At 50.7% G+C, this 22,419-nt stretch overlaps 1 protein-coding gene across 7 annotated transcripts in view; it reads right to left on the reverse strand.

The window, feature by feature from the left end:
* The window catches only part of kdm6b (lysine (K)-specific demethylase 6B), a 78,862-nt gene that overhangs the window by 45,022 nt on the left and 11,421 nt on the right, over positions 1–22,419 (reverse strand). For 4 of the 7 annotated variants that reach the window (XM_031898018.1, XM_031898021.1, XM_031898019.1 and 1 more), the window contains exon 1: positions 1,105–1,385. The gene's annotated coding sequence lies outside the window, so the exon portion shown is untranslated. Of the gene's footprint in view, positions 1–1,104; positions 1,386–6,202; positions 6,266–22,419 lie in introns of those variants that run through there. The other 3 variants (XM_031898020.1, XM_031898016.1, XM_031898017.1) reach the window with 2 other exon arrangements.

The raw sequence follows: 22,419 nt of genomic DNA on the forward strand, positions 1-22,419 counted from the left end.
AGGTGCAGAACGGTGGGCTGAGGGTATGCAGAGGGTTAAGGTGCAGAACGATGGGCTGGGGGGTTATGCAGAGGGTTAATGTGCAGAATGATGGGCTGGGGGGTATGGAGAGGGTTAATGTGCAGAATGATGGGCTGGGGGGGTATGCAGAGGGTTAATGTGCAGAATGATGGGCTGGGGGGTATGGAGAGGGTTAATGTGCAGAATGATGGGCTGGGGGGTATGGAGAGGGTTAAGGTGCAGAACGATGGGCTGGGGGGTTATGCAGAGGGTTAATGTGCAGAATGATGGGCTGGGGGGTATGGAGAGGGTTAATGTGCAGAATGATGGGCTGGGGGGTATGCAGAGGGTTAATGTGCAGAATGATGGGCTGGGGGGTATGCAGAGGGTTAATGTGCAGAATGATGGGCTGGGGGGTATGCAGAGGGTTAATGTGCAGAATGATGGGCTGGGGGGTATGCAGAGGGTTAATGTGCAGAATGATGGGCTGGGGGGTATGCAGAGGGTTAATGTGCAGAATGATGGGCTGGGGGGTATGCAGAGGGTTAATGTGCAGAATGATGGGCTGGGGGGTATGCAGAGGGTTAATGTGCAGAATGATGGGCTGGGGGGGTATGCAGAGGGTTAATGTGTACATGATAGGTCAGGAAGCATGATGTGCCCCCAGCCCCCCCATATGCACCCCTATACCCCCCACCCTCCCCATATGCACCCCTATACCCCCCATATGGACCCCTATACCCCCACCCTCCCCAGCCCCCCATATGCACCCCCATACCCCCCATATGCACCCCTATACAGCCCCCCCCCCCCGGTCCCTACACGGACACGCTATAGTGTAACTGCACACACTCAGGCTGTTTCCCACGTACCTCCTGCGCGCCCCCGACAGTCCCTTTAAGCCTGCGCGCCCCCGACGGTCCCTTTAACCTTCCGCGCCCCCGACGGTCCCTTTAAGCCTGCGCGCCCCCGACAGTCCCTTTAACCTTCCGCGCCCCCGACGGTCCCTTTAAACCGCTCAGCTGTCAGGCCGCGCACAGCGCACTTTAACCCCCCAGCTGCCGGCAGGGCGCACACACAAGTAGTGCCGGGGGAGAGAGTTACCTGGTTGGGGCACTTCGGTGGGTCTCCCTGTGTGTAGTGGAACCATGCGAGTCTCTCTCTCATTCCCAGTAGCGGCGGCACAGAGATAATCCCATGGGGTGAGCCTCCCCCTCCCGGGGGTACAGGGCCAGGTACCGGGGGGCTGAGTGCCTATAACTGGGGCTCTCTCTTCTTTTCTCTCTTTCACACTCTGCCTCTCTCTTTTTTTCCCAGTCTGTATTCAAACAAAGAAAGCTCAGCTCCCCTTCCCCCCAGGTCTGTGTGTGCCCTCCTCCCCCTCCCTCCAGGAACGGCAGCCTCGCTTTCATAGGCCTATCCCAGCTCTCACTCCCCCCCCCCTCTAACATCCTTCCCTCTCTCCCATCCTGTTTCCTAGTCCTCACCCAGGCACAGGGTGCTAGGGAAAGATCAGCCCACCCCACACCCAGGCACTGCTACAAGCCCAGGCTCCTCCCCCTGCAGGGTGTCCCATACATACAGTCTCTCTCTCTCCCCACAATCCGCTAACAAACACGCAAAGAGTGTCCTCCCCTTGCAGGGTGACACAGACAGAAGGAGCTGTGAGTCTGCCCCTCCCCCTGCAGGGTGACACAGTGACACAGACAGAAGGAGCTGTGAGTCTGCCCCTCCCCCTGCAGGGTGACAGTGACACAGACAGAAGGAACCATGAGTCTGCCCCTCCCCCTGCAGGGTGACACAGTGACACAGACAGAAGGAGCTGTGAGTCTGCCCCTCCCCCTGCAGGGTGACACAGTGACACAGACAGAAGGAGCTGTGAGTCTGCCCCTCCCCCTGCAGGGTGACACAGTGACACAGACAGAAGGAGCCGTGAGTCTGCCCCTCCCCCTGCAGGGTGACACAGTGACACAGACAGAAGGAGCTGTGAGTCTGCCCCTCCCCCTGCAGGGTGACACAGTGACACAGACAGAAGGAGCCGTGAGTCTGCCCCTCCCCCTGCAGGGTGACACAGTGACACAGACAGAAGGAGCCGTGAGTCCCCCCCTCCCCCTGCAGGGTGACACAGTGACACAGACAGAAGGAGCTGTGAGTCTGCCCCTCCCCCTGCAGGGTGACACAGTGACACAGACAGAAGGAGTTGTGAGTCTGCCCCTCCCCCTGCAGGGTGACACAGACAGAAGGAGCCGTGAGTCGGCCCCTCCCCCAGCAGGGTGACACAGTGACACAGGAGGAGCTGTGAGTCTGCCCCTCCCCCTGCAGGGTGACACAGTGACACAGACAGAAGGAGCCATGAGTCGGCCCCTCCCCCTGCAGGGTGACACAGTGACACAGACAGAAGGAGCCGTGAGTCGGCCCCTCCCCCTGCAGGGTGACACAGTGACACAGACAGAAGGAGCTGTGAGTCTGCCCCTCCCCCTGCAGGGTGACACAGACAGAAGGAGCCGTGAGTCGGCCCCTCCCCCTGCAGGGTGACACAGTGACACAGAAGGAGCTGTGAGTCGGCCCCTCCCCCTGCAGGGTGACACAGTGACACAGAAGGAGCCGTGAGTCGGCCCCTCCTCCTGCCGGGTGACAGACAGAAGGAGCCATTGAAGGTGTCCCAGTTCTCCCAGTGTCACACAGAAGCAAATGAGTGAGACTGGAGGGTGTGGCAGATTTTGGGAGGGGCTAGTAAGTAAAGGGGTTGGGTTAATGGCTGAAGGCTTAGCACAGAGGTAGGTAAATGCTACACATGGGGTTGGCAGCAACAGGAGCAATAAGTTCCCAGCCCGTCCAATCACTGACTGAGTAAATACCATGTGTGCTACACTGACAGCTAGTGTGCAGCAGCTATACATTATATACACACACATATACACCAGCATTGTGCCCAGATCCCCCCTCCTCTCCCTCTCACAGCTGTATATGGGCCCTGGCACACCGCCCAGACCCCTTCTCTTTCTTTCTTATAGAACATCTGGATAGTGTCCTCACTTCACCCCACAAGTAAGCAGCACTCCCACCCCCACCCCCGGGCTGACCCCCCCCCCCTGTAAGCGAGGTGTCAGAAAGGGGGAGTGAGAGGTGTGCGCTGGGAAGCAGGAGTGAGGCAAAGGTGTGTGAGGAGAGAGAATTACATGTGTGTGTGTGAGTTGGTGGGTAAGGGGGCACTGTGTGTGAGTTGGTGGGTAAGGGGGCGCTGTGTGTGAGTTGGTGGGTAAGGGGGCGCTGTGTGTGAGTTGGTGGGTAAGGGGGCGCTGTGTGTGAGTTGGTGGGTAAGGGGGCGCTGTGTGTGAGTTGGTGGGTAAGGGGGCGCTGTGTGTGAGTTGGTGGGTAAGGGGGCGCTGTGTGTGAGTTGGTGGGTAAGGGGGCACTGTGTGTGAGTTGGTGGGTAAGGGGGCGCTGTGTGTGAGTTGGTGGGTAAGGGGCGCTGTGTGTGAGTTGGTGGGTAAGGGGCGCTGTGTGTGAGTTGGTGGGTAAGGGGGCGCAGTGTGTGAGTTGGTGGGTAAGGGGGCGCTGTGTGTGAGTTGGTGGGTAAGGGGGCGCTGTGTGTGAGTTGGTGGGTAAGGGGGCGCTGTGTGTGAGTTGGTGGGTAAGGGGGCGCTGTGTGTGAGTTGGTGGGTAAGGGGGCACTGTGTGTGAGTTGGTGGGTAAGGGGGCGCTGTGTGTGTGAGTTGGTGGGTAAGGGGGCGCTGTGTGTGATTTGGTGGGTAAGGGGGCGCTGTGTGTGAGTTGGTGGGTAAGGGGGCGCTGTGTGTGTGAGTTGGTGGGTAAGGGGGCGCTGTGTGTGAGTTGGTGGGTAAGGGGGCGCTGTGTGTGAGTTGTTGGGTAAGGGGGCGCTGTGTGTGAGTTGGTGGGTAAGGGGGCGCTGTGTGTGAGTTGGTGGGTAAGGGGGCGCTGTGTGTGTGAGTTGGTGGGGTAAGGGGGCGCTGTGTGTGAGTTGGTGGGTAAGGGGGCGCTGTGTGTGAGTTGGGGGGGTGGGGGGTGGGTAAGGGGGCGCTGTGTGTGAGTTGGTGGGTAAGGGGGCGCTGTGTGTGAGTTGGTGGGTAAGGGGGCGCTGTGTGTGAGTTGGTGGGTAAGGGGCGCTGTGTGTGAGTTTGGTGGGTAAGGGGGCGCTGTGTGTGTGAGTTGGTGGGTAAGGGGGCGCTGTGTGTGAGTTGGTGGGTAAGGGGGCGCTGTGTGTGAGTTGGTGGGTAAGGGGGCGCTGTGTGTGAGTTGGTGGGTAAGGGGGTGCTGTGTGTGAGTTGGTGGGTAAGGGGGCACTGTGTGTGAGTTGGTGGGTAAGGGGGCGATGTGTGTGTGAGTTGGTGGGTAAGGGGGCGCTGTGTGTGAGTTGGTGGGTAAGGGGGCACTGTGTGTGTGAGTTGGTGGGTAAGGGGGCGCTGTGTGTGAGTTGGTGGGTAAGGGGGCACTGTGTGTGTGAGTTGGTGGGTAAGGGGGCGCTGTGTGTGTGAGTTGGTGGGTAAGGGGGCGCTGTGTGTGAGTTGGTGGGTAAGGGGGCACTGTGTGTGTGAGTTGGTGGGTAAGGGGGCGCTGTGTGTGAGTTGGTGGGTAAGGGGGCGCTGTGTGTGAGTTGGTGGGTAAGGGGGCGCTGTGTGTGAGTTGGTGGGTAAGGGGGCGCTGTGTGTGAGTTGGTGGGTAAGGGGGCAGTGTGTGTGAGTTGGTGGGTAAGGGGGCGCTGTGTGTGGAGTTGGTGGGTAAGGGGGCACTGTGTGTGTGAGTTGGTGGGTAAGAGGGCACTGTGTGTGTGAGTTGGTGGGTAAGGGGGCGCTGTGTGTGAGTTGGTGGGTAAGGGGGCATTGTGTGTGTGAGTTGGTGGGTAAGGGGGCAGTGTGTGTGTGAGTTGGTGGGTAAGGGGGCGCTGTGTGTGAGTTGGTGGGTAAGGGGGCGCTGTGTGTGAGTTGGTGGGTAAGGGGGCGCTGTGTGTGAGTTGGTGGGTAAAGGGGCACTGTGTGTGAGTTGGTGGGTAAGGGGGCGCTGTGTGTGAGTTGGTGGGTAAGGGGGCGCTGTGTGTGAGTTGGTGGGTAAGGGGGCGCTGTGTGTGAGTTGGTGGGTAAGGGGGCGCTGTGTGTGAGTTGGTGGGTAAGGGGGCGCTGTGTGTGAGTTGGTGGGTAAGGGGGCGCTGTGTGTGAGTTGGTGGGTAAGGGGGCACTGTGTGTGTGAGTTGGTGGGTAAGAGGGCACTGTGTGTGTGAGTTGGTGGGTAAGGGGGCGCTGTGTGTATGAGTTGGTGGGTAAGGCGGCACTGTGTGTGTGAGTTGGTGGGGTAAGGGGGCGCTGTGTGTGAGTTGGTGGGTAAGGGGGCACTGTGTGTGAGTTGGTGGGTAAGGGGGCGCTGTGTGTGAGTTGGTGGGTAAGGGGGCACTATGTGTGAGTTGGTGGGTAAGGGGGCACTGTGTGTGAGTTGGTGGGTAAGGGGGCACTGTGTGTGAGTTGGTGGGTAAGGGGGCACTGTGTGTGTGAGTTGGTGGGTAAGGGGGCACTATGTGTGAGTTGGTGGGTAAGGGGGCGCTGTGTGTGTGAGTTGGTGTGTAAGGGGGCACTATGTGTGAGTTGGTGGGTAAGGGGGCACTGTGTGTGAGTTGGTGGGTAAGGGGGCACTGTGTGTGAGTTGGTGGGTAAGGGGGCGCTGTGTGTGAGTTGGTGGGTAAGGGGGCGCTGTGTGTGAGTTGGTGGGTAAGGGGGCGCTGTGTGTGAGTTGGTGGGTAAGGGGGCGCTGTGTGTGAGTTGGTGGGTAAGGGGGCGCTGTGTGTGAGTTGGTGGGTAAGGGGGCACATAGTGACGGAGGCTACTGGACACCAAGAGTTTAGTGCAAGGAGCGAGGGCACGGGGAGAGGTTGCACAAGTGCTTAGCTCAGATGTGTTCCAGGACACTTTTGTGCAAAGAGCAAGTTAGGGCAAATTACTTGTGCAAGGGGCCAGAGTGAATAAGGGGTATCTGAGGGTGTTAGTGAGGGAGGGTATTGTGCCAGGGCTGCGAGGTCTACCTCACTATATCACACTACTATACCTCACTACTCACACTACCATAACATACTACCATACCTCACATACCACTATATCATACTTCTATACTACACTACTCACACTACAATATAACACTCACAAAAAACAAAATAATAGGCTCACAACTATGCCTTGAACCTAAAAGTATAACTCACCCATGGTGGCCGTGTAGTTTTGGGCAGAAGGTCCATTTAGGAGTAGATACGAGCTGTTGGGGCCTGTAAGAAACATAAAACACAGTTTTAGAGTTACCATAGAATATAATTATTCCAGTCTCCCCACCTACACATCGTGCCCCCCCCCCCTTCCGTATCCAACATCCAACATGGTTCCTATATGTGCGAGTAAGTCTAGAGCAGGCAATGCTACGAGTAGCCTGGAGCCCAACAGGGAGTGGCTGCCAATGGTTCCTATGTGTGCGAGTAAGTCTAGAGCAGGCAATGCTACGAGTAGCCTGGAGCCCAACAGGGAGTGGCTGCCAATGGTTCCTATGTGTGCGAGTAAGTCTAGAGCAGGCAATGCTACGAGTAGCCTGGAGCCCAACAGGGAGTGGCTGCCAATGGTTCCTATGTGTGCGAGTAAGTCTAGAGCAGGCAATGCTACGAGTAGCCTGGAGCCCAACAGGGAGTGGCTGCCAATGGTTCCTATGTGTGCGAGTAAGTCTAGAGCAGGCAATGCTACGAGTAGCCTGGAGCCCAACAGGGAGTGGCTGCCAGTGGTTCCTATGTGTGCGAGTAAGTCTAGAGCAGGCAATGCTACGAGTAGCCTGGAGCCCAACAGGGAGTGGCTGCCAATGGTTCCTATGTGAGTAAGTCTAGAGCAGGCAATGCTACGAGTAGCCTGGAGCCCAACAGGGAGTGGCTGCCAATGGTTCCTATGTGTGCGAGTAAGTCTAGAGCAGGCAATGCTACGAGTAGCCTGGAGCCCAACAGGGAGTGGCTGCCAATGGTTCCTATGTGTGCAAGTAAGTCTAGAGCAGGCAATGCTAGGAGTAGCCTGGAGCCCAACAGGGAGTGGCTGCCAATGGTTCCTATGTGTGTGAGTAAGTCTAGAGCAGGCAATGCTACGAGTAGCCTGGAGCCCAACAGGGAGTGGCTGCCAATGGTTCCTATGTGTGTGAGTAAGTCTAGAGCAGGCAATGCTACGAGTAGCCTGGAGCCCAACAGGGAGTGGCTGCCAATGGTTCCTATGTGTGTGAGTAAGTCTAGTCTTGGTTACGTATTCATTCTGGGGGGATAGTTTTCCATTAGGATTGGTACATGCCAAAAACCTGTGCCATCACCGAATGATACGCCCTGTTTATTTCCCATAGTCCTCCAGTTGTACCCAATGTGCTGCATTCTGGGACACATTGAGGGAGGGGCTTACACTGTGGGTCATTCAGCAAGAGGTTAATATCACCTGTGGTGGAGCTGCACTATACGAGCCGCTTCTAATGGCATTTCAGTCACTTCTAACAATATTAAGAGATAAAGATAAAGAAAGATAAAGTCGCTCTTGCCCGGAGCCAGAGTTTGACCTCTTTGGGTGGGAAGAGGGTCGGACTGGGCCCAGGCCCAATACCCCCGGGGCCGCTAATAGCTCTCCCATGAGTGTGAATAACTATACATTTTGTATGTGTGCTTGGGGGAGGGGGTTAGGCGGCCGGCGGGGGTCCCTAGAATGCGGTGGAATACAATTAGTCTATTCCAGTCTCCCTACCTACACATCATGCCCCCCCCATCCATATCCAACATCTATTTCTCTATCACCTATCTATCTATCTATCTATCTATCTATCTATCTATCTCTATAACTATACATTTTGTATGTGTGCTTGGGGGAGGGGGTTAGGCGGCCGGCAGGGGTCCCTAGAATGGGGTGGAATACAATTAGTCTATTCCAGTCTCCCTACCTACACATCATGCCCCCCCCCCATCCATATCCAACATCTATTTCTCTATCACCTATCTATCTATCTATCTATCTATCTATCTATCTCTATAACTATACATTTTGTATGTGTGCTTGGGGGAGGGGGTTAGGCGGCCGGCAGGGGTCCCTAGAATGGGGTGGAATACAATTATTCTATTCTAGTCTCCCTACCTACAAATCGCGCCCCCCCCCATCCATATCCAACATCTATTTCTCTATCTATCTGTCTATATAAATAAATGCAACATATGGTGCTCACCTTGTCCCCATAGCACCCCGTGCCTTATTTATTCTGAGATAAAGTCGCTCTTGCCCAGAACCAGAGTTTGACCTCTTTGGATGGGAAAAGGGTCGGACTGGGCCCAGGCCCAAATCCCCCCCGCCCCCCCCCGGGGCCGCTAATAGCTCTCCCATGAGTGTGAATAACTATACATTTTGTTGTGTGCTTGGGGGAGGGGGTTAGGTGGCTGGCGGGGGTCCCTAGAACGGGCGTGGAATACAATTCTATTCTAGTCTCCCTACCTACACATCGTGCCCCCCCATCCATATCCAACATCTATTTCTCTATCTATCACCTATCTATCTGTCTATAATAGACAATAAATGCAACATATGGTGCTCACCTTGTCCCCATAGCAACCCTGTGCCTTATTTATTCTGAGATAAAGTCGCTCTTGCCCGGAGCCAAAGTTTGACCTCTTTGGGTGGGAAGAGGGTCGGACTGGTCCCAGGCCCAATCCCCCCCACCCCCCCCGGGGCCGCTAATAGCTCTCCCATGAGTGTGAATAACTATACATTTTGTATGTGTGCTTGGGGGAGGGGGTTAGGTGGCAGGCGGGGGTCCTTAGAACGGGCATGGAATACAACTAGTTTATTCCAGTTTCCCTACCTACACATCGTGCCCCCCCATCCATACCAACATCTATTTCTCTATCTATCACCTATCTATCTATCTATCTATCTATCTATCTATCTATCTATCTGTCTATCTATCTATCTGTCTACACGTATAATAGACAGTAAATGCAACATATGGTGCTCACCTTGTCCCCATAGCACCCCGTGCCTTATTTATTCTGAGATAAAGTCGCTCTTGCCCGGAGCCTGAGTTTGACCTCTTTGGGTGGGAAGAGGGTCGGACTGGGCCCAGGCCCAATCTCCCCCCCCTGGTGCTGACACGGGGGCCCCTTGGGGCAGAAGCCCTGATGAGCCCCAACCCTGGGTAGAAAATCGAAATAAATTGAGACAAAGAGTGCATTCAACACCGGAACCCATGAAGTTTGCATGTACGGCGAGTTATCTGCCATCGGAAGCGCCACTTTACCTCACTTTCAACGCACAGGGATGGCGCAGTGACCGTACCATTGAAGCGCGCCACTCGCGGGTGCAAACACCTGTGGGTACGTAGCCTCGCAGGCGAAGGAGGAAGAGAAACAACAACGGTAAAGCAAAGAGCGAAAGTGGAAAAAATGAAAAACTCTCGTTGTGGGTTTTCTCTTTCTTACCCCAAACCGGTGACCACAAACATGTGCTGAGGAGACGCTAACCATACACAGGTGGAAGATGGCAGAGCGGGTGGCGCGGGGGGGGGGGGGGGGAGGGGAGGTGCATGACAACAATAAGGGGGAAGAAAGGTAGCGCAGAGAGTTAAAGGAGACCTGTCACCCCAAGAAATAATTCTAAACGCTTTTCTATCAGGTTAGTTGAGCACAATAAACATTACTGACACTATATGAATTATTTAATTTTTTTCCCTTCAGTCTTGGAATTTGCCATCACAGCCAGCAGGCCGGCGCCATTTTGTGAACAGTTATTAAGGCGGAGCTTTGTATAACCCCCAAAATCTTATGTATTTGCCATCTAGGTGATATCTAAGTAATTGTAATTAAAAATCAGAGCTGTCAATCATATATTGCCTGCCCCGCCTCTATGCCTCCGGCATAGAGGCGGGGCAGGCAATATATGATTGACAGCTCCGATTTTTAAATACATTTATGGATGATTAATTAAAAAAAAAAGAGTTTGGGTTTCATGTTTAATTTCTATTTATACTGACTCATACTGACTAACCAATAATACTGACTAACCAATAAACAGGTTTCTTACTGAGCAACGGACAAATGTTCTGTGTCAAAGAAACCGTTTCTAAATGTCAACTGAAAGCGGCCGATTCTGAGCAGTGACAGTAAGAGCTTCCGTTAAACTGCGGGATCTTGGGGGTTTATCTATATGGGACAGGAAGGTGGCATCGTCATGACATTTCGGTTTGTGGAACTGGGTGGTTAGGAGGTGGAACAAACAGCGAAACTTCATATACCCAATTATATATATATACTGTATATGGGGGAGAAATATAGCATAGGAAAAATCACCTTAAAGGGGCGGTGCACCTTTAACTTTTACCTAACTACTTTGCAGTTGGTCTTCACTGTTTGTTTTGTATAGTTTTCAAATTGTTTGCCTTCTTCTGCTACATCTTTTCAGCTTAGAAATGGGGGTCACTGACCCCGATTGCTAAAAACCTATTGCTCTGTGAGGTTCCAGTTTTATTATTGTTATTGTTACTTTTCATTGATTATCTTTCTATTCAGTCCCCCTTCTATTCATATTCCAGTCTCTCATTCAACCCACTGCTGAGTTGCTAAGGTAAACAAGACCCTAGCAACCAAATAGCTACTGCATAAAAAACGAAATAACTGAAAAACCACCAAAAATAAAGACCAATTCCAAACTGTTTACCCTGCTGTGTAGCCCCGTGGGCAGCCATTTAAAAAGACACAGGTAATATGCCTTTTCTCCTTATAAATGGCTGCCCCCATGGCCAATTCTAAGCAACTTTTCAATTGGTCTTCATTGTTTATTTGTTATAGTTTTTTAATTATTTGCAGTCTTCTTCTGACTCTTTGTAGCTTTCAAATGGGGGTCGCTGACCCCGGCAGCCAGAAAACCATTGTTGCCTGAGGCTACAGTTTTATTTTTATTGTTACTTTTCATAACTTATTCTTCTATTCAGGTCCCTCCCCTATTTATATACCAGTCTCGTTCAAACCACTTCCTGGTTGCTAATGTAATTTGGGCTCTGGCAACCAAACAGCTGCTAAAACTCCAGTTGGTAAACAAAAATTGAAATAAAAAAAAAAAAAACTATAAATAATAAAAAATAGGGATGCATCAAGCCCAGTTTTTCGGGTTCGGCCGAACCCCCGAATCCATTGTAAGGGATTTGGCGAATACCGAACCGAACCCTAATTAGCATGTGCTAATTAGGATACAGAAGGGTTAAGCAAAAACATGCAGCAAAAAATTTTCCACTTCTCTGTTCATGTGGCGCCATTTAACCCTTCAAAACCTAACTAGCCCAGTTCGGCCGAATCTGAACCCTGCCGTAAAAGGCAGAATACCGAACCGAATCCTGGATTCGGTGGATCCCTAATAAACCAATTGCAAACTGTCTCAGAATATTACCCGCACCCGATCCTAAACCACCTGCTCCCAACCAGAACCCTGCCCGACCCGGCTTCTCCCCTCTATTTATAAACCCACCCCACCGATGATGTCACAAAAGAGGTGGGGTGAGGGGCGTGCGCCTATAAAGTCAGAAGCTGGCGGTGTAAGGTCGCTGGCGGGGAGAGCGGACAGAAGAACTCAACCTGAACCCACCTGTGACCCGCAAATGGTGTGCCGAGGTCGGCCCAAACCCACCCGACCCGTGGGTAAACCTACAGGCCCTACAGGTAATTTCCCAGACCACACATCCCTATTTTGGATGCCACCTGGTTTTGACCCGAACAACCTGGTTTTCGGAAGAGATGACCAAGTCCCCCAATTCAAGAAAACCGTAAATTTAGGAAAACCGGGCAAGACTTGCTGACACTGACGTGGTGTTCGACCAATCGCCGATCCCTGTCCCCGTGATGTCACAGCCCCGCCTTTCCCCCCATCCTGTGATTTTGTGGCCCCGCCTCTTCCCCGCCCCCCGTGACTTTACCCCTGCCCTACATCATACTAAAAGTTAACTCAAAGGTGAACAACTTTAAAATTTTATATTTCTAAAACAAAAACACAACAAACAGATCTGTTACACAGAATAATGGGATAATACAAACACAAAGCCCATTTGTACCCGTTTGTAGCATTTTTACACAGTTGGCACGAGCCATTTTTACACAGCGGGGGTGACCAACTTTGCATCAGTGCATCAAGGAATAAGCGAAAGCCTGTGTAAATAATTTATGGTTCCTTGAATGTAGAGGCGACGGCATTGCTATGTGCTGTGGAACAAAAGGCAAAGATTCCCAGCATTACAGCCTCGTTGCTATTAACAGTAATGTTTAGAGACGTATAGTTTCTAGGTGGATAGAAAAATGAGCAATATGGGTAAAATGCAGGTTTATTTTCTGTTCAATTCTGTTTTTTTTTCTCTCTTGCCCTTCAAGCTCCAAAGACTGGGACACATTTGAGGCCAACAAACAGCAGCGCATTATGAATGGCCCAGTGTCCCCGGCGGGATATTATTTTAGCCCATAAAGCAGGATCTCAGGCTGGAAGTGATGTTCCTGGAAACACATATGGGGCAATACAGCTGTGGGTTCTGCGGCCCAGACTGAGCTGCAGGGAGACGCGATGCCCGCTGAAGGTGGCACAACTTGGCGCTCGTACGGCTACTTTGCATGACAGAGACCCTGTTTGTTAATGAAAGGAGCCGGCAATCATGTGGCCATTGTGCGCTCGGGGTCTCTCAGGAAATCTGCAGCTGCCACTCGGCGGAAAAAGGACAGCACAGAGAATGTTCCGCAGGGCGAGTCTGACAGGCCGAGCAAATGGTCGCGCTGGTCGATGGGGGCACATTCTCCCACCAACCAAGGTCGTGCTGACGGAGAGACCCAGCGTAGGAACCCACGAGCAGGATGGCGGCTCCAAGGTGACCTCATCCATCGATCGCGGAGATGGGGAAGAGGCGCGAGGAAGTCTCACTGAGGCGCCTGGGTTCCACTTTATAGACAAGCATCGATCACATGCAACAAACTCCTGCATGCACGTTACTGGGGGCACAGTATGGCTGCCAGGGGCCCCACTGTACACCCAGCTAATGAGAGAATTGTAATTAAATTACAAGTTTTCTTGCTGAGTTAAAGCTCTTGGGGCTTCATCTGCTTCATACTAACACAGTAAGTTAGGTTGAAAAAAGACATCCATCAAGTTCAACCTTAATGTCTATATATAAGCTGCCTAACTGCTAAATGATCCAGAGGAAGGCAAAAACCCCATCTGAAGGCAAATCGCCAGACATGGATTCGCAGTGAAATTCCACATTTCCCAATTGGCAAACTGGTTCACAAAAAAAAAAAAAAAAAAAAAGGTTGCATCAAAAAGGGTGCAGTTGCGTAAAAAACAACAGTGGTTGGGTCAAAAAAGTAGCACGCACCGTTCCGCAATTTCTTTTTGCAGTTTCGGAAATCTTTCAGCAAAGCTAAGATTCGCTAATTACTATTCAAAAACTATAACAAATAAACAACAAAGACCAAGTACAAAGTAGCTAGGAATAGGACATCCTACAACATACTAAAAGGTGAAGCACCTCGTTAAGGCCACATTACTTTAAGGGTTTGGACTAAGTTGAGACAACTAGGGTGCAACGTGCCCCCCTGAAAAAAAAGGGTTTGGAAGGACACCTCTCCCTACCTGGACCCCCGCCATCCTGCTAACTGCCCCCCCCGCTGGAGTCTCCTGCCCGCCGCATCCCCCTCGCTGGCCGCTGGTAGCAAAGGGGCTGTAGAAGGGGGTATTTTTTGCAGTCGCAGGGGGACGGGGGGGCCCAGACCGCGGGGTCTGCTTCCTCTATAGTTACGCCACTGATCCCAGCTGTGCGGCTGATAGTGATAAATGGGCAGCTTAGTGAGACTCAGGGGCAGAGGCTGCCAAGTTGGCTGCTACACACAGAGCCGGCAGCCTTTTGTCCTGTCTATGGGACCAAAACGAGGCCCTTAAGCATCAATATCTGATCAGGGCTTAGTCCAATATTGATCAGATTGGCTCTGAACAACTATGAATGCAGATTGTGACAGAGGAGCCCACAAAGGCTGCAGATGTTATCTGATAAGTGGCCCACAGCTTGGGTGGGCAAATTAGGCAAAAGTGTTTGTGTTGTGCCCTGGCCAAAGCAATGGATCTCGTGCCCGGATAGTGCCAGGCATTCTGACAGAACTGGGAACAGGAAGAATAAACCCAGTAGGATTGCAGAGGGTCACACTATGAATCTCTCCGCACTGTAGACAGTCCATTAATATTAATATAACCCCGAGATGTCCGGCTGAAGGTCTGCTATACAGATGTGGCCCTCCCCGGGATGTTATGGTCCCCTCACTGCCCAACAGCCTTTTATTAATGACCTCATCATTTTAACATCCGGCCCCCGGCATATGGGTATAAGAGATAATCAGCCCTGTGAGCAGGGTGGGCTACAAACTGAGGAAGGAAACATGATCCCTCGGCTAATCTGGTTGTACAAAAAATACCATCATATATACTGTATAATGGTTGCACTTTACCTCTCAATCGTTTAATAAGTGACGGCTCATCTGACAGACCCTCTCATTACATAATCTTAGATTTGCCAGCAAATATTTTCTGGAAGGAAGGGTCGGCACAGCTAATTGCCTTCTGTTTAATTATGTATATGCTGTATTCCAGCACTAGTCACTCTGATGTACGGCTTATGGGTGCCTCCGGGAAGGCACACAGAGGTGATGCTCAGGCTACTGAGAGTGATGGATTTGAGTGGGAGCCAAACTCGCAGTACAGTACTGCCTCTTGCCCTTGTTTTTAGGATCATATTGCTTCTCTGGGGTTAAACACAAACAGCAGAGCAAAATCTGCCCCAGTCTAGTAGCCCAGGGCACCCAACCAACTAAACAAGACCAATAAAATCGAATTGTCTATTGGTTGCTATGGGTTACTGGACTGACATAAACTTGCCATATTTGGCATTACCCTGGTAATCACTATTTGGCACCCAGAACTCATACAGCATCCAACATATATCTATCTTTCTGTCTGAGACCCCCCCTTCAGGGGTCACAGTATGTACACAGTGGTGGCCAGAGGGTCTAAAAAAGACTGGGGGGGGACATTTTTTCTATATTAGAATCCCCTAAATCTACAATCCTGGCCAAAGGCCCTTTGGTGCCCATCTAGATAATACTATACTGAACATACAGGCAGGTTAACTCGCTCCTGATGATGCTGACCTAGCAAGTATGAATAAAATAGGGAACGCAAGTGTCATGGTCCGATTTGTAAAGCACAGCATTAAAGGGGTAGTTCACCTTTAAATTAACTATTAATAAGTTTTAGACATTGATATTCCGAGACAACTAGCAATTGGTCTGGCTTTTCAGTCATTTAGCTTTTTTTGTGCAGCAGCTTTCCATTTGGTATTTTAGCTGCTATCTGGTTGCTAGGGTCTTTTTTACCCTAGAAACCAGGCAGTGGCTTAAATGAGAGAAGGGAATATGAATAGTAGAGGGCCCAAGCAGAAAGATAAGGAATAAAAAGTAACAATAACAATAAAATTGGAGCCTCACAGAGCAACAGTTTTTGGCGGCCGGGGTCAGTGACCCCAATTTGAAAGCAAATAATTCAAAAACTACAACAAATAAATAATTAAAACCAATTGCTAGGAATAGGACATTCTATAACATACTAAAAGTTACAGTGAGCCACCCCATTAAGGGTGCCGTATGACAGATAATAATACTTTGGAACAAGTACATGAATCACCCTGTGCTTTCTGTATAGCTCGCTGCCTATGGCTCCTTATAAATATAGCTCCTGCACCCATCTTTCACAATGCACATTAAATCCACTGCTCAAATTCAACTCAATGGCTCAGAATAAGCCACAGGCACATAACACTGAATGTGGAAGAACCTGTTTATAAGGAACACAGGTGACGTAAGGTATTGGGGACCACTGGCAAATTCTGGCTTGCATAAGGTTTCTATGGCCCCGCATAACCTCTTAGATATAGATGTCACCCAGTAGCCTATGGGTGCTCTATTTCACTGGGTTTCCCCGGCACCCTTGGCTCTGCTGCTGCTCTTGTTACACACCCGCCACGTTGCTCCTCACAGGAGACTGCCATTAGGGTTAATGTATATGCGGTTTAAAAAGACACGCTTTCATCCAGTTTTACCCTTTGTCTCGGTAAAACTTGCCCAACTGCCTACTCCACCTAAAATGGAGGCTAATTATGCAACTGCAGTGTTACACTATTATCCATTACACATATAATTTAGTGTAAGTAGGGCACTTTTATGTTCCCTTTTAGTGCATTTGACACATTATACCTGAATATTATTCCAAAATACTGAAAGTTGCAGGGGTCCAGAAAATGAAAGTGAGAGGCCATTGGCTCCCCAGGAGGATTGTGGGTAACTGACAGCAGCATACACGGTTACTGATATATTGCACTGCTCTGCCTGAGTAGCTCTGTATCTCTGTGTACTGAATGGAAGGACACTGGTTCCCCTGAGGGATTGTGGGTAACAGGCCTGGGCCCATATTACCTCAGGTGAGTGGCTGTGTATGTCTGTGTTCCATATGAAGGTACAAGAATCATATGAGGAGACTGGTTCCCCTGTGGGATTGTGGGTAACATATTACCTCAGGTGAGTGGCTGTGTATGTCTGTGTTCCATATAAGGGTACAAGAATCATATGAGGAGACTGGTTCCCCTGTGGGAGTGTGGGTAACAGGCCTGGGCCCATATTACCTCAGGTGAGTGGCTGTGTATGTCTGTGTTCCATATGAAGGTACAAGAATCATATGAGGAGACTGGTTCCCCTGTGGGATTGTGGGTAACAGGCCTGGGCCCATATTACCTCAGGTGAGTGGCTGTGTATGTCTGTGTTCCATATGAAGGTACAAGAATCATATGAGGAGACTGGTTCCCCTGTGGGATTGTGGGTAACATATTACCTCAGGTGAGTGGCTGTGTATGTCTGTGTTCCATATAAGGGTACAAGAACCATATGAGGAGACTGGTTCCCCTGTGGGATTGTGGGTAACAGGCCTGGGCCCATATTACCTCAGGTGAGTGGCTGTGTATGTCTGTGTTCCATATGAAGGTACAAGAATCATGTGAGGAGACTGGTTCCCCTGAGGGATTGTGGGTAACAGGCCTGGGCCCATATTACCTCAGGTGAGTGGCTGTGTATGTCTGTGTTCCATATGAAGGTACAAGAATCATGTGAGGAGACTGGTTCCCCTGAGGCATTGTGGGTAACAGGCCTGGGCCCATATTACCTCAGGTGAGTGGCTGTGTATGTCTGTGTTCCATATGAAGGTACAAGAATCATGTGAGGAGACTGGTTCCCCTGAGGGATTGTGGGTAACAGGCCTGGGCCCATATTACCTCAGGTGAGTGGCTGTGTATGTCTGTGTTCCATATGAAGGTACAAGAATCATGTGAGGAGACTGGTTCCCCTGAGGCATTGTGGGTAACAGGCCTGGGCCCATATTACCTCAGGTGAGTGTCTGTGTATGTCTGTGTTCCATATAAGGGTATAAGAATCATATGAGGAGACTGGTTCCCCTGAGGGATTGTGGGTAACAGGCCTGGGCCCATATTACCTCAGGTGAGTGGCTGTGTATGTCTGTGTTCCATATGAAGGTACAAGAATCATATGAGGAGACTGGTTCCCCTGTGGGATTGTGGGTAACATATTACCTCAGGTGAGTGGCTGTGTATGTCTGTGTTCCATATGAAGATACAAGAATCATATGAGGAGACTGGTTCCCCTGTGGGATTATGGGTAACAGGCCTGGGCCCATATTACCTCAGGTGAGTGGCTGTGTATGTCTGTGTTCCATATAAGGGTACAAGAATCATGTGAGGAGACTGGTTCCCCTGAGGGATTGTGGGTAACAGGCCTGGGCCCATATTACCTCAGGTGAGTGGCTGTGTATGTCTGTGTTCCATATAAGGGTACAAGAATCATGTGAGGAGACTGGTTCCCCTGAGGGATTGTGGGTAACAGGCCTGGGCCCATATTACCTCAGGTGAGTGGCTGTGTATGTCTGTGTTCCATATGAAGGTACAAGAATCATGTGAGGAGACTGGTTCCCCTGAGGCATTGTGGGTAACAGGCCTGGGCCCATATTACCTCAGGTGAGTGGCTGTGTATGTCTGTGTTCCATATGAAGGTACAAGAATCATGTGAGGAGACTGGTTCCCCTGAGGGATTGTGGGTAACAGGCCTGGGCCCATATTACCTCAGGTGAGTGGCTGTGTATGTCTGTGTTCCATATGAAGGTACAAGAATCATGTGAGGAGACTGGTTCCCCTGAGGCATTGTGGGTAACAGGCCTGGGCCCATATTACCTCAGGTGAGTGTCTGTGTATGTCTGTGTTCCATATAAGGGTATAAGAATCATATGAGGAGACTGGTTCCCCTGAGGGATTGTGGGTAACAGGCCTGGGCCCATATTACCTCAGGTGAGTGGCTGTGTATGTCTGTGTTCCATATGAAGGTACAAGAATCATGTGAGGAGACTGGTTCCCCTGAGGGATTGTGGGTAACAGGCCTGGGCCCATATTACCTCAGGTGAGTGGCTGTGTATGTCTGTGTTCCATATGAAGGTACAAGAATCATGTGAGGAGACTGGTTCCCCTGAGGCATTGTGGGTAACAGGCCTGGGCCCATATTACCTCAGGTGAGTGTCTGTGTATGTCTGTGTTCCATATAAGGGTATAAGAATCATATGAGGAGACTGGTTCCCCTGAGGGATTGTGGGTAACAGGCCTGGGCCCATATTACCTCAGGTGAGTGTCTGTGTATGTCTGTGTTCATTATGAAGGTACAAGAATCATGTGAGGAGACTGGTTCCCCTGAGGGATTGTGGGTAACAGGCCTGGGCCCATATTACCTCAGGTGAGTGGCTGTGTCTGTGTTCCATATGAAGGTACAAGAATCATGTGAGGAGACTGGTTCCCCTGTGGAATTGTGGGTAACAGGCCTGGGCCCATATTACCTCAGGTGAGTGGCTGTGTATGTCTGTGTTCCATATGAAGGTACAAGAATCATATGAGGAGACTGGTTCCCCTGTGGGATTGTGGGTAACAGGCCTGGGCCCATATTACCTCAGGTGAGTGGCTGTGTATGTCTGTGTTCCATATGAAGGTACAAGAATCATATGAGGAGACTGTTTCCCCTGAGGGATTGTGGGTAACAGGCCTGGGCCCATATTACCTCAGGTGAGTGGCTGTGTATGTCTGTGTTCCATATGAAGGTACAAGAATCATATGAGGAGACTGGTTCCCCTGTGGGATTGTGGGTAACAGGCCTGGGCCCATATTACCTCAGGTGAGTGGCTGTGTATGTCTGTGTTCCATATAAGGGTACAAGAATCATATGAGGAGACTGGTTCCCCTGTGGGATTGTGGGTAACAGGCCTGGGCCCATATTACCTCAGGTGAGTGGCTGTGTATGTCTGTGTTCCATATGAAGATACAAGAATCATATGAGGAGACTGGTTCCCCTGTGGGATTGTGGGTAACAGGCCTGGGCCCATATTACCTCAGGTGAGTGGCTGTGTATGTCTGTGTTCCATATAAGGGTACAAGAATCATATGAGGAGACTGGTTCCCCTGTGGGATTGTGGGTAACAGGCCTGGGCCCATATTACCTCAGGTGAGTGGCTGTGTATGTCTGTGTTCCATATAAGGGTACAAGAATCATATGAGGAGACTGGTTCCCCTGAGGGATTGTGGGTAACAGGCCTGGGCCCATATTACCTCAGGTGAGTGGCTGTGTATGTCTGTGTTCCATATGAAGGTACAAGAATCATATGAGGAGACTGGTTCCCCTGTGGGATTGTGGGTAACAGGCCTGGGCCCATATTACCTCAGGTGAGTGGCTGTGTCTGTCTGTGTTCCATATAAGGGTATAAGAATCATATGAGGAGACTGGTTCCCCTGAGGGATTGTGGGTAACAGGCCTGGGCCCATATTACCTCAGGTGAGTGGCTGTGTATGTCTGTGTTCCATATGAAGGTATAAGAATCATATGAGGAGACTGGTTCCCCTGTGGGATTGTGGGTAACAGGCCTGGGCCCATATTACCTCAGGTGAGTGGCTGTGTATGTCTGTGTTCCATATGAAGGTACAAGAATCATGTGAGGAGACTGGTTCCCCTGTGGGATTGTGGGTAACATATTACCTCAGGTGAGTGGCTGTGTATGGAAGGTACAAGACCTGGGAGTATAGTGCAGCTATACCTGCGTGAATGTGGTATGTCTGTGCTCTGTGTGTTACATGGCAGGATTATGCAGCCAGACTGGTTCCCACTGAGAATTGTGGGTAATGTGTCTCTCTGCCCTGGCTGCATGACTGGCTGTATAGAAGCAGGTTCCCGCCATGCCAGCCGCCGAAGCAAAGCAGGGAGTCCATGTATTGTCTCTCTCAATCTACTCTCATCAGTCCTAGTAACAGCCCCCCTCTTGGCACTTGATTGGCCAGTGCCCCGTGATGTCACACAGCCAGGGCCTCCTATGACCAGTGGCTGAGTGGATTCCAGAGACTGAGTCGCCACGGTAACAAGGGAAGCGTTACCCTAACAACAGAGGAGCCCGCCCCAACCAAAACCAGCCAATCAGAACAAGCACTGATCTGCTGTAATACTACATGCTGAGCTAGGCACAGAGCCAGGAGAGGAGTGTGTCTGCACGTGGGCGCTCATGTGTGTGGCATCTGGCGGAAGGTTGGGAGGGGCCAGCGTGTCTCTCTACTACTACTGCTAGTGTGTGTGTGAGATACTCCTGTGTCTGTACTACTACTACTAGTGTGTGTGTGAGATACTCCTGTGTCTGTACTACTACTACTAGTGTGTGTGAGATATTTCTGTGTCTGTACTACTACTACTACTAGTGTGTGTGTGTGTGAGATACTCCTGTGTCTGTACTACTACTACTACTAGTGTGTGTGTGTGAGATACTCCTGTGTCTGTACTACTACTACTAGTGTGTGTGAGATATTTCTGTGTCTGTACTACTACTACTACTACTAGTGTGTGTGTGTGTGTGTGTGTGAGATACTCCTGTGTCTGCACTACTACTACTACTACTAGTGTGTGTGTGTGTGTGTGTGTGTGTGTGAGATACTCCTGTGTCTGCACTACTACTACTACTACTGTGTGTGAGATATTTCTGTGTCTGTACTACTACTACTACTACTACTAGTGTGTGTGTGTGTGTGTGTGTGAGATACTCCTGTGTCTGTACTACTACTACTGTGTGTGTGAGATACTCCTGTGTCTGTACTACTACTACTAGTGTGTGTGTGTGTGTGAGATATTCCTGTGTCTGTACTACTACTGCTATAGTGTGTTATACTACTGGCTATTATCAGTACTACTATCAGTAGTGCCTGATTTAGTACAGGGTGCTGCGTGAGTAGCGCCTGATTTAGTACAGGGTGCTGCGTGAGTAGCGCCTGATTTAGTACAGGGTGCTGTGTGAGTAGCGCCTGATTTAGTACAGGGTGCTGTGTGAGTAGCGCCTGATTTAGTACAGGGTGCTGTGTGAGTAGTGCCTGATTTAGTACAGGGTGCTGTGTGAGTAGCGCCTGATTTAGTACAGGGTGCTGTGTGAGTAGCGCCTGATTTAGTACAGGGTGCTGTGTGAGTAGCGCCTGATTTAGTACAGGGTGCTGTGTGAGTAGCGCCTGATTTAGTACAGGGTGCTGTGTGAGTAGTGCCTGATTTAGTACAGGGTGCTGCGTGAGTAGCGCCTGATTTAGTACAGGGTGCTGTGTGAGTAGTGCCTGATTTAGTACAGAGTGCTGTGTGAGTAGCGCCTGATTTAGTACAGGGTGCTGTGTGAGTAGTGCCTGATTTAGTACAGGGTGCTGTGTGAGTAGCGCCTGATTTAGTACAGGGTGCTGTGTGAGTAGCGCCTGATTTAGTACAGGGTGCTGCGTGAGTAGCGCCTGATTTAGTACAGGGTGCTGCGTGAGTAGCGCCTGATTTAGTACAGGGTGCTGTGTGAGTAGCGCCTGATTTAGTACAGGGTGCTGCGTGAGTAGCGCCTGATTTAGTACAGGGTGCTGCGTGAGTAGCGCCTGATTTAGTACAGGGTGCTGTGTGAGTAGCGCCTGATTTAGTACAGGGTGCTGTGTGAGTAGTGCCTGATTTAGTACAGGGTGCTGCGTGAGTAGCGCCTGATTTAGTACAGGGTGCTGCGTGAGTAGCGCCTGATTTAGTACAGGGTGCTGTGTGAGTAGCGCCTGATTTAGTACAGGGTGCTGTGTGAGTAGTGCCTGATTTAGTACAGGGTGCTGTGTGAGTAGCGCCTGATTTAGTACAGGGTGCTGTGTGAGTAGCGCCTGATTTAGTACAGGGTGCTGCGTGAGTAGCGCCTGATTTAGTACAGGGTGCTGTGTGAGTAGTGCCTGATTTAG

Source organism: Xenopus tropicalis, chromosome 3, assembly GCF_000004195.4.
Source record: "Xenopus tropicalis strain Nigerian chromosome 3, UCB_Xtro_10.0, whole genome shotgun sequence".
NCBI lineage: Eukaryota > Metazoa > Chordata > Amphibia > Anura > Pipidae > Xenopus > Xenopus tropicalis.